General features: G+C 37.0%; 1 protein-coding gene across 3 annotated transcripts in view; it reads left to right on the forward strand.

The window, feature by feature from the left end:
* MAP2 (microtubule associated protein 2) overlaps window positions 1–12,374 on the forward strand; it is a 276,003-nt gene that overhangs the window by 131,296 nt on the left and 132,333 nt on the right. For all 3 annotated transcript variants that reach the window (XM_024738399.1, XM_024738400.1, XM_024738401.1), the window contains exon 2: window positions 2,457–2,524. The gene's annotated coding sequence lies outside the window, so the exon portion shown is untranslated. The remainder of the gene's footprint in view (window positions 1–2,456; window positions 2,525–12,374) is intronic.

A 12,374-nucleotide genomic window follows, 5' to 3' on the forward strand; every position in this document is an offset into this window, starting at 1 on the left:
AGTGTTTTTTTTTTTTTTTTTTTTTTAATTTTACATGAGCTCTCAATTTTGCAGCTTCATTATTTGGGTAACCCCAGGAAGGTTCACATTGTCTATAACTAGGAAGAACATTGGGAGGCTGATTCAATTCGATTGCCCAATTTCATGCTTGCAGAAAGAATGATGCCAGGGAGGATGGAGTGCCTAGTAAATGCTGATTAAGTTCAGGCTCTACAAGATAGGTTCACAAAAGGGCGATCATGCCAATCTGACTGCCAGACTGGAAATGAAAGAAAAGCAGTGACATAATTACCCCAGATTCTCCAGACGTCCAGTACAGTACAGCACAGCTATTAAACAAAGCTAGTCCTTAGATTAATTGCAATGCATAATGTTAAAGAGGAAGATCTCTGCTTTAACATGTAGAAGAAGGCTTAGAAAATCAAAGACAAAGGGTGTTTCTGGAATTTGTTGTGCTTGCAAACAGAATGGAAGAGAGCACATAAAGAAAGTCACTTGGTGAGAGAAGAAGAACAGGGGACCCAAACCAGGAAACTGGGATGGTGTCTCTGTTGGATCTCCTGTCAGTTTTGTGACCTTGGTCAGATTCCCTGGGCCTCAGCTTTCACAACTGTGAGGCAGAGGGTGTGGACTAGGTTCAGAGGTGTCCATGAATCCAGGAGAGGGTCAGAGGCAAGGAGTGTCAGGATCCATGTCATACAAAAGAACCAAACTTATGAAAGCAAAATTAGCTAGTGATCAAAAAGTAGAGAAGAAAGGTGGCTGATAGAGAATGCAGATTCATCCTAATGCATTTGAAATCTAATATAAAACTGATAGACAGTTCTTTCCAGAAAGAAGAAAATGAAGCATGTCATTGTCTCTGAATTTCCTCCACTGTAGTCTCTTTCCATCTTCTCTACATCACCTTATTTTTTTTCCTACTTTCTGTTTCCGGTAACCATGGTGATGCTCCCTCCCAGCAGTCTTCTTCACAGCCAGCCCTTTTGGTACACATGGCATTTTGCTACATTCACTGATGCAGGGAGCTAAGAATGCTGTAAAAATTAATTTATTTATTAACATTTTCCCCATCCCTTTTGTCCAGGACATAAATGCAGGGAATTATTCCATACTTAACCTCCCTACATAAGGGGCACTGTAAAACTGGGATATCAACTGTTACTTTCAGTTGCTAACATAAAGGGGATACTGATTATGTTAGAGATTCAATTCCCTGTCTTGGTCCTCAGGGACTGTAAAGTCTCGATACTCAAGCTGGTTGCTACCTCTTTTTTGCTTTTTTATGTGAAGGGAATAAAATAGATGGCCCCCAGAAATCACACATCAACCCTGGTTTCCTAATCCTCTGTTTTTTGCTGCATTCTCCCTTGTCAGGAAACCATTGCCAAGTGCGTAATTATCACAGTTACAAGGGGATTGAATTTTCCATTAAAAAATATACATAAATGTAAACATTTCTCTAATGAGCACAGTTATTTATTTGGAATATAAATAAGCAATATGTGATACTCAGTTTCAAAAAATATTGTAATTTTCTGCTAATGACAAAACCTCAAAAATCTCTGATGCCATGAATGCAGATAATAAAGATTCCCATAAACTATTTTGTCATGTCCAGTTTATGTAGCCCAACCTCTTTGTAATCCTATATGCCGGAAAATGGTTTCTCTATTTAAGTATGGGGTGTGTGTGTGTGTGTGTGTGTGTGTGTGTGTGTGTGTGTGTGTGTCTGGCATTAACACAAAGGAGAACAGATGATGACATTCATAGGCTTATAGACTCGACTCCTGGGGACACACTTGGATGGAGGCAATTAAGATGCCTGTCAGGCATTTGATACCAGAAGCCCCTATGCAAACCTCTAAATCATATGCCAGGGCTACATCTTATTGTCAGTGAATGATGGCGGAACTGGGTGGCTTGTCATCATTCTCGAAAATTCTGAGGCTAGTGAGCTCTCTCACCCTCTCCCACTCGCCTTATTTTCCTTTTCGCCACTGCGGGGACTTTTTCTAATTTGCAGCTTCCCTTTCCCCGACACACACAGACAGGAGCTGGTGGCTTGCAGACTGCGTCTGTCTGGAACTAGAGAGCCTGAGCCAGCCCGCGGAGATAATGCTAGGGGAGAAGGATTCTGCAGCAATTCTCAAAGGCTAGACTTGGGTGGTATCGCTGCATATGCTCTGGTAATGGTTTGGGTTTTTTTACATTTTATTTTGTTTTCTTTTTAATCCATTTTTCAAAGCATCTGCTATATGTGATCTCACAGTAAAATGTTTTTAAATTCCTTACTGGGCTTCCTAAAAATTCAAGTACTGCGTTTTTTGTGCTACAGATCTCAAGACGTAGATTTATTATCTGGATATACGAATGCGTTTGCTTGCTGGTGAGTTACAGTTTTCAATATTTAGCTAATAAATCTATATATGAATTTTTTTCTTTTGTTTCGGTAGGTTCTTCAGCTTGTTGTCTCTAACCGAGGAAACATTGATTGGAAACTACTCATTCAGAAAAGTAAAAGGTACCACATGTTTTGTTTGGGTGTTTAAATGAGGGAAAATGAGGGAGGATTTGGAATGTTTTATTTAAACTAATCTCTCTATGGTTGGTCTTTTATCCTTAAGCCTACATTGATCATTGTCTATAGCATGTATGATTTGCTATGCCGAGAATGCCATTGTCCAAGGCTATTTTGATTCTAAGATGTCTAAACAATTATGTTTTTTGTCTGTGCTGCAAGTTGTTAGCAAATATCAATATTTCTGGCTTTTTTAGGGATTTTCATCACTGTAACAGCTTTAAAAAATATCCAAAATTCTCTCTTAATGAAAAATTAAATAATTTGACTTTAAGAGAAATGTGCTAAGTAATGATTTTATCTGAGGGAATCCTGCTAGTAAGTGATATTTTTTAAATGGCTAAATAAAATGGCTTGCCCTTCCCAGGTAGAATGAGCACTAGAGACGAAAGCCCAGGGATGACTCAGTATTGTTGGGTTTTGCGAATAAAATATTGTAACTTCTTCACTGATGCTTTAGTCTTCAGCACTGTATATATTTAAAGGTTGAGGTTGTTCGTTATTGAAAGAACCGATTTTACATATGCTTTATTTAGCATTGACAGCATAAGAAAGTAATCTTTCATCTTGCTGTGAAAGCAGTTGAATCATTGATCCTGGGCCTTATGCCTTATGTGAAAAATATTAAGCTTCAAATTCAACATCAGGATATATATTGATCGGAGATGCCAATTATGGGATCGTTAATTCTTTATGATGATCTTTGACTTGAACATATGCTCATGTCAGTAAAACCAATATTTGTAATTTGCCTTTTAAAAAACAGAAGACATTTTCCACCTTGCTGAGAAGATCAATACATCTTTTAAGTCTTTCCTTGGCATTCACCTCGAGTATCAGTCCAAAATATTTTATGCAGTAAGGTTTGTTTTCTTAAATGTACTTTAAAAATGGCTAATGTTTAACAACTGATCTTGAAATACCAGAAGTATGCAAGTGTACACCTGTGAGTGTGAATATTTGTAGCAGTTGAAGGAGATGAACGCATTGTGCTTATTTAATTTTCTCTGCAATGTGTAATTATGAGAGCCTTAATTTATTCATTCCACAAGCACTTATTAAGAGCCTTGCTGTGGTGGGTAGTTATTGTGGGAGAGAAGGAAGGTGCAGATGCCACTGTCACCCCCCCCTTCCAGAGTGTAGGCAGCGTCACATAATATTTTTGCACAGGAGAATGAATTCATTAAAATAAATCTGTGTGTTCTGAAAAAGGAAACTGCATTATTTCAGATATTGAACAAAATCTAATAGGCTAGTCTCAGAGATATGTGAAATAGATTGTGTTTTTTTCCTCAGAAATTTCTCAGTGGAATCATGTATGAAATTTCCAAACAGGACTTACTATTCCTCTTGGATACTATAAAACCCTTAGGACCATTCTCTCTTTTTAGGTTTCACTCAGAGTAAGTGAAAACATTTCATATTTGGTTTTATATATATATATATATATATATATATTTGGTATTTTAAAATCTAACTAAATTTCTACAGGATATATTTCAGGTGAGAAACTGTTTGTTTCCTGATCTTCAGACTCATTTAGCAACTCACTATATTAATTTTGAACTTTGGGGTATTTACGTGAATTGGAAAAGGATGAAGCTGTTATTTAACCACTAAAAAATGTATTCAGTATATTGTCAATAGGCATTAATCAGCTTTGTTACGATTTATCTGGGTACTAGAGAAGTGGCATATTACCTCATCAAAAGTTTCTTGATTCCTAAATTTTCTAGGATCATTTTAAAATTCATCTTGTGGTTTGTTAATAGATTTTGTGTAATAAATCAGGGTTTATTCAAATAGTCTGTTACATTGTCAAATCAAAATAGAATTTGGCTATTGGACTCTCAGAGAGTCAGGGACCTGTATCATGGTTTTTCTAATCAATATCGTCTTGACATTAGTTAATTCCTTTACTGATTTTTTTCACTGAAATCTTCAGCATATAGAATAGTCCCTGGACAACAGCAGGAGTTCAATAAATATTTATTTAATTATTTGATGGATAAATGACTTTGTCGATATTTCCCCCCATTACTTTTTTGTTCTTGTTTTTCATGAGATTACACACTCTAAAACAGACATTTGGTCTATTTTTTTTCAGTTACCCCAAATATTCATTATATGTTTCTAATTAATCAAAATTAATTAGATAATTAATGTCAGGTAGAAAATCAGGCAAACCACGTGCCAAAATTTCTTCAGGCTGTATGCAAAAGGGTTTTTCTGGTCTTAGGTTAAGATGGAAAGAATTTTTGAAATGTCCCCTTTCACTTTCACCAGCTAAGGGAAAGACGCCAAACTGCAGTATGAGTTTTGCCTTATGGACGCTTCCTAAATACTACTCCCAGGCTTGGCATTGTTTACTGCTCTTCATGTCTTCAGCCAAAATTTTGCTGCAGCAGACGGGGCGGGGAGGCTGTTCTCTTTCTCTCTCAATGTAATACTAGGAATGCTGTCATAATCTTCTTAAACGCTTGGTTGCTTATTATGGACTGCTAAGTATGACATCATTTTATATATATATGCTTATATACATATATATAATCTGTAAGGAAACTTCTAGAATCATAACAACTTTAGGGAATGCTATTCTTGTCATTTATTTTTATTAATAAAACTATAATTTTTGTTATTAACTTTGTGCTAGATAATATCCTAACATACGTTACTACATTTTAACTCTCTCTACAATCCAGGGAGATGGGTATGGTCTCCATATTATGAATGAACTGAGATTCCAATTGGACAGTCAACGCAAGTCTGGCCCAAAGTCCTTCATATTAATCACAGAATACTACATTTTTTTCTAGTAGATTTTTTGGCTCATAATCATCATTTTAATGTTTTATTATGCACATGAAATATATGTTACTGAAATAAGGTTAAAACAGTATACTTGTAGATTCTTGTTTATATATATATAAGGTAGGAGTGAATACATCTTCAAATACTTAACTGTAATGTTCATGCTCTGGTATATTTTATATTTTAAATATATATTTTATATTTAACCTGAGGATTTTTATTCTTGAAAGAAGAATGTCAGAGATAAATTAGTTTTGAAATAAGTGGATTCATAAAATATCTCCTATGTCATTACAATGAAGTCATATTACTGAATTGCATTATCTATATAAGAAAATTAGCCAGAAAATTCAAGTGCTAAATAGTATAACTGATGCCATATCTTGCAAAGGCTTTTATTTTTTTTTAATTGAAATCATGGCCGAAGTTTCATACGGCCAAAATGGATAAAGAAGCAGAAAACAGTGTGAAAATGCGCATGCGCCCTTAAAGTACAACTCACTAACCCAGAAAAACAACTGAGGGCACTAACAATTACACAAATATGTATTAGGATGGTCTAAGGGAGTAGAGGGAGTATATACAAGAGAACACCTTCTGAGCTCAGCTGGGTGCAGCGGATTAAAACCAGGAAGTAGCACCCAGGCTCATTGCAGGGCAGGATTACTAACAGTTGAGAAGAGACTCAACAGTGGAGGATGAGTCTTTTGAGGTGGAACTTAGGGATGAATAGAAATATTCAAGGGAGAGACAATGCCTGGAGGAGCTCTGAGAAGAACAAACGACATTAGCAAAGGATCCAAAGGACGTTAACATGCAAGAAAAGCATAGACTGATCCCATTTATATTCTGGAATGCAGGGCAAAAGAAGGGGATTCTTAGAAGATAAGGATGGAAATATACATGAATACTGTTAGGTTGTACCTTGCCTAATATTCCTAATATTAGGAATGCCTAATATTCTACCCTTTTTGAACTACAAAATGAAAATTTCATTCAGTTCAACCTAATACATTGAAAGAGGACTATAAATGCCAAGTTGAGGAGTTCTTTTCAGTATTCACTGAAAATCTATTGACTGTATTCTGGATAGGAGACCACAATTACCTACACTGTGTTTTCACAGGACTTATTTTATAGCTCTGTATATGACAGGGTTGTGTGTGAGAGCATATTGAAGAAAGCATCACTTTAGAAGCTGTCATAGGATAATCCAGGAAAAAATAAAGGCTCAGAGAGGGTGTTGACAGTGGGCATTAAAAAAGAGGTCACGAAAGTGAAAGTTGTTTCTGAACTCAAATTTATACCCTGAGAATAGCAACCTCTTGATTGGTAGGAGGGATGAAAAGCAGAAGAACTCAATGGTGACTCTAACATTTGAATTTGACAGCTGGAAAAATCAGGGGAGAAAGGTAGGTAAAAGTTGCTTGAGGAAAGAGCCCCCCTTTTATCTTTATCATATCCCTAGTCTCTAGCAGATAGCCTAGCACGTAGTAGACAGCCAATACATGCTGAATGAATGAGTGAGAGAGTGAATAAAATGAAGAGGCCGGTTTAGGCCATGATGGCTGGATGTGGGTGGACTGGTCTAGTAGATTGCAGAACATGTAGATCCAAAGCTGAGAAGAGAAATTAGGGAAATAGGAAGTGGATGACATTATCAAGAAAGATGAGAAGAGGACCAGAGAGGAAATTCTTGATAGCATTCACCTTTAGGATGCAGAATGAGGGACGGGTTGACAAAGTTCAGGGAAGACTTTTTTTTTTTAAAGCAAAGAAAAAAGAAGATAGTTGAAGTAACAGAAAACAAGGCTAGAATGCAAATTCTCCAGAAAAATTGAAGAATGAGAATAAATAAAAGACTGCTGGATTTATTGTTTATTTCAGTTATGTTTTCTGTTATAAAAACAATAAATCAACATTTTGTAAAGTTTATAAAATTTAGAAGAGTATAAGGAAGGAAATAGTAGCCATCCATAATTACACAATCCAGAGATTATGGTTAACATTTTCTAAACCTTTTAGCTTGTTTCTTTTCCTCTATTGCATTTAAATTTACATAATCAGGATCAGAACCACACAATTTGAATTCTGCCTTTTTTTCCACTCATCTCTTACAGTGTTTTGCCACCTGCATAATGTTCTGTCAAGTAGACGTTGGACATGTTTATTCCCCATTGTTCCTAATTTTTCACTGTCATCACAATAGTGCAATGGGATACTTCGTTATGTCACTCTTACATGATATTTCAAGTGATTTCCAATAGATATTTCCTAACAACAGAATCACTGTATTCTCTATTGTCAAGTTCCTGGTCAGATATAATTTGCTGGTTTCAAAATTAGCCTCAGCTTTCCTCCAAGAAAGAGAATCTAAAATTACTTTAGCACCTGCCATGTGCCAGCCTCTGGCACTTTAATTATCACAGTGACTCCAATGTAGATTCTTATATCTCCACTTAAAACATGAAGGACCAGGGACTGAGAGAATTGCACAAGTTTTAGGACCAGTTTTGAATCTGGGTCTGACTCAAACCAATCAAACTGTGGGGACAGAAACAAGACCTCGAGAAGTAAATAAGTAAATAAGGATATAAAAATAATAGGAAACATTCTTAAGAAGGCCTGGGTTCTCAGGAAAGAGAATATGTAAGGCAAGGAGGGCAGTGACTTCCCCTTCTCTTACTAACACTGAGAGTCCTAAACTAAAGGGGAGGGGCTCAGGGGGTGTGCTACGTATGGAAGCAGAAGAAGGACACACTTAAAGAGCAAGGTCCTAATGGAAGGGAGATAAAGAGCACAGACAGGGATTTGGGCTTGGCAAGCAAAATTTATCTTCCCTACAGATAAAAGTGAAAGAAAAGAGAGTGAGATTGTCTAGTGGTAAAGATATGGGGACCTTAACATATCATCCAGACTTAATCTCAGACTGGAGGAAAATTCACTTATTCATTAAGTGAATATTTCTTTAACACCAATTCCATGCCCTTTTCCTTCCCTAATGGAACTTTCTTTCTAGTGAGGGGAAATAATCAGTGGGTAAACAAAATTAAAAGATTACTGAGTCAGCTATGCAGAGAATTAGTGATAAGGTATAAGAGTAGATACTGGGAGATAAGCGTCTCAAACTTTACAGCAGAGATGAATCAACTGGGGATCTTATTAAAATGAAGATTTGGAATCAGTGGGTCTGAGGAGGGGCCTGAGATTCTATATTTTAACAAACTCCCAGGTGATGTTGTTGCTTTTGGACCATGGACGATGCTTTGATTAGCAAGAAGTTAGCAGGCAAATTTCCAGACCAAAAAAAAAAAAAAAATTGATATGATAGGAGCTGTTGTTATGAGCATGTCAAATGTGAGTCCTTCTCTTCTTGCAGTAGCACTACATACTTTTAAGCCTCTTTGATGGTGAGAGAGAGATTTGTCCCTCTTTAGCTCTAAGCTTTTTCAATTGCAATCAGTTATTTTATGAAAGCCATTGAACCAGTCCTAATGAGCTACATTTCGTTCTTTCCGCCCACGCTCAATGCTTTATCAAGCCATATAATAATGGATTCCTGTGGCTCAGGTTTGGGGATGTGAGTGCATATAACCCTGGGCCAGTTTCTTAACTCCAGTTCTGTTCCCTGCTTCATAATTTCCTTGGACTCCTCTCTGCCTGGATGTTCAGCACAGTCCTGGCCTGCTAGCTCTTCACATCCCTTATGTTCATCTGTGCTTAGTAGCAGAGCTTCCCAATTTTTACATCCCCTTCTTGCCACACACAGCCTAATACAAGCCTTGGAGGACTCTCCTTAAAGTCACAGGAGGCTATTGAGTATAGTCTCTGATTTAAAGAATGCATTTTTTTTTCCAATAAAATCATTTCCCTTTGGAAGACTGTTTCGGTTGGTGACAGCAACCTGCATTCCTCTGAAGGAAGGATGCATGTGTTTGTAGACGATTAGAATGTTCAGAGGGGCTAAGTGTTCACAAGAAGCCTTGACAGACTCCATCTGGAGGAGTGTTATCTTTCTGCCTCACTGCTAGGCTGTAACTCTCAATCTTCCCTTATAGCTGCAGGAACATGGGTGCCTCTACTTGGTTGATTCCTTCCACAGCACATGTTTCAGCTCTGCAATATCTAAGAAAATAACAAAGAAATACAGCATACTCGTCATCAAGGAAAAACAGCTTAAGTGCATATTGAACACCTGTGATATTCTCACACTTATCAGCATTTATCCTTTGCTTAAAAGGCTGGTTCTATCTCTAAGCCATGTCATGACCTGATCTGTAGACTCTGCCACTGTCATTTTGTAATTTGGTGTTTAACAGCCAAGTAGGCAGGGTCAGTGTCATTAGAAACTTTAAACTGAGAATTCCAGGGATATATCAAATTCATTTTCATATGAACAGAAGTCAACTTAAATAGAAAAACACATTTCTTCAAGGAGAAAACTTGGGGAAAATCCTTGAGGAGAGAGACCATGTCTTAAGGCATCTTAGTACTTCCTTGCTGACTACACAGAAAATGCCCTTAATACATATGCCAAGTTGAAGCTAAGAAAATGAGTGTGTGTGAAACTGTAGTTTTTCTGTAATGGACAGTGCTGGTCTTCTTTGCACAGTCAAACTGGGATTGGTAAACTTGCCAGAGTTTGAATACCATGTCTGTGCCCTTTCATCACTCATTCAATTGTTAAGAGTCTCAGAGTAGGCAAGATAATCTCTGGTGTTTCTGACGCAAACTCTCCCTCTCGCTTAAAAAAAAAGAAAAAAAAAGTCTGAATCAATCGTCATTTTTTGTGAATTCCACTTGGGTCTGCCTCAGATGGTTTGAATTAACCTTTCTTCAGATTCTCTCTGGTGTTAATGACTCTGGATTGTGACCATTTAAAGCAGCGGAAGTACATTGATCCACATCTGGCAATTGTTAAAAGAAAGCTACTCCATTTAACAGATTACCATGAACATATATTTCTTTGCATTGTGTAGGAATTTAGGCAATGATGTTTCGTTTCGGGAAGATCTTATGTTTTATTTCCAAGGTGAACAATATTTGTACTTAGTTTTCTTTAAAAATATTTTCCTGCTCATTGTAGAATTTTCTCATGCTAAGAGTTCATTGTTATGTATACAGAAGAAGATGCAACACGTAGGCATTTAGGATTCTTCTCACATAGTGTCTAAGAGCAACCGGTTAGCACAATTTTGGGTATAGCTGCAGGTGAATTTGTGATATTCTACAATCTTAAAAAGCACACCTACACTGCCAATACTTTAAATAGTTGGGGACAGAAATCCCTAAAATGACTGACTTTCCAAGACTTTTTTTGGTACTTGAGGAAATATGAGATCTAACAATGAAAAAAATTTTAAATCATACAAGCACTCATGGTCCTGAGTAATTCAAATAACTCTGGTCACACTGCTGCACTTTTCCTCTACAAGACAGTGGATAGTCCAATAAATCAAAGGGACATAATAAATGTAATATATAGCTTAATATGTGCATGCATTTTTAGTTCTACTCTGTATTTTATGCTCACAAAAAGACCCAGGATGTAGACTTTGGAATATAAAATTGTTAAAATAATGTGACCAGCTAAGAAGTTGCATTTAGATTTTAAGAAGAAAAAAATCAGTACCTCTTTTTAAGTGATACAAAGCATTTTCTAATACATGACATCACAAAGCTCACAACAATCTCTGGAATGGGAACGGCAGATCTTGTTATATTTATTACAGATGAGAAAACTGAAGTGTAAAGAATGCAGTGACCTACCCAAGTCACTCCACTAGAAGATAGTTAACCTGGGCTTGTATACTCGTTCTGGCCCTGAAACCTTTACTTTCTACTGCCATGCAGCCAAAACAGATAAATGAGTATATTGTCCTAAATCTAGACTATTTTAATAATGCACTGACTTGACTGCTAAAATAACCCACTCCAAGTCCCCAAAGACTCCTGCTCTTTAGAATCCTGGATGAGCATGGCGTGGAGCTCAGTAAATACTAGAAAAAAACATCAGGTTTTACTGAAATGGTTTTAAACTTTTCAGTATGAAAAGGAGCTAAGTCTAAATATATCACAGAACATGTCATCTTACTGATTTAAAAAGCGTTTGATGGAGGGATAGATTAATAAGAATTCGTTATTTAGTTCTAAGTTTCACAGAATTTTAGTCAAGTGGTAGACAGCTCAGCAAGAACCCAGGATCACAAAGAAAATGATTAAAGCTTCAGAAAATCAGATTTATGGAAAAACATTTTAAAAAGCAGGCATTATATTTTGCCTAATATTAGGATAATTATAAGAGTTTATGAAGAATTTTGAGCTGGAAGCTGTGGATCTCAGTTCTGACCTCAGGGTAGCACATGTAAAGAAAAACGATAACCTCAGAGGCCACTGAGTAGGGTCAGAGCTGAGGTCAGTGTCTCAAGGCAGCACCAATAAGAATGAATCCACTGAGGACATCCTCATTACAGTGGCCCACCTCTTGCCCAAATTCTTCTGTCCACCACCCTCATCCAGGCTCTCAATGCCAGAGGTACCGAAATGTTTTTATCTGCTCTCCCTGCCCTGAACACCATCACCCCATTCATCTCACAGACAATGTAAGCTCTTCTTTGTGTTCCCATGTTTTTCCTTCCAGTGGTTCTTGTTTGCTCTCTTGAGCTGTGCTGGTCAATGTGGTAGCATCTAGCCAGAGGCAGCTACTTAAATTTAAATTAATTAAAACAAAAGATAATTAAGGTTTACTTCCTTAGTCATACTAACCACATTTCAAGTGCTCCATAGCCAAGTTATTTTTACAGAACATTACATATCATAGTACAAGTCCATCACCACAGTGCTTCTTTGGCGAGAGCATAACCAAACCCTCACCCAAATATCCAAGGCCTACAGTGACTCCTGCATCCCTCACTACCCTTGCACACACTCCACTCCACACACTCCTCTCCTCCTCTCCCTCATCCTCATTGCTACAATTATA

This window comes from Neophocaena asiaeorientalis, unplaced genomic scaffold (assembly GCF_003031525.2).
Source record: "Neophocaena asiaeorientalis asiaeorientalis breed wild unplaced genomic scaffold, Neophocaena_asiaeorientalis_V1.1 scaffold258, whole genome shotgun sequence".
NCBI classification, from domain to species: domain Eukaryota; kingdom Metazoa; phylum Chordata; class Mammalia; order Artiodactyla; family Phocoenidae; genus Neophocaena; species Neophocaena asiaeorientalis.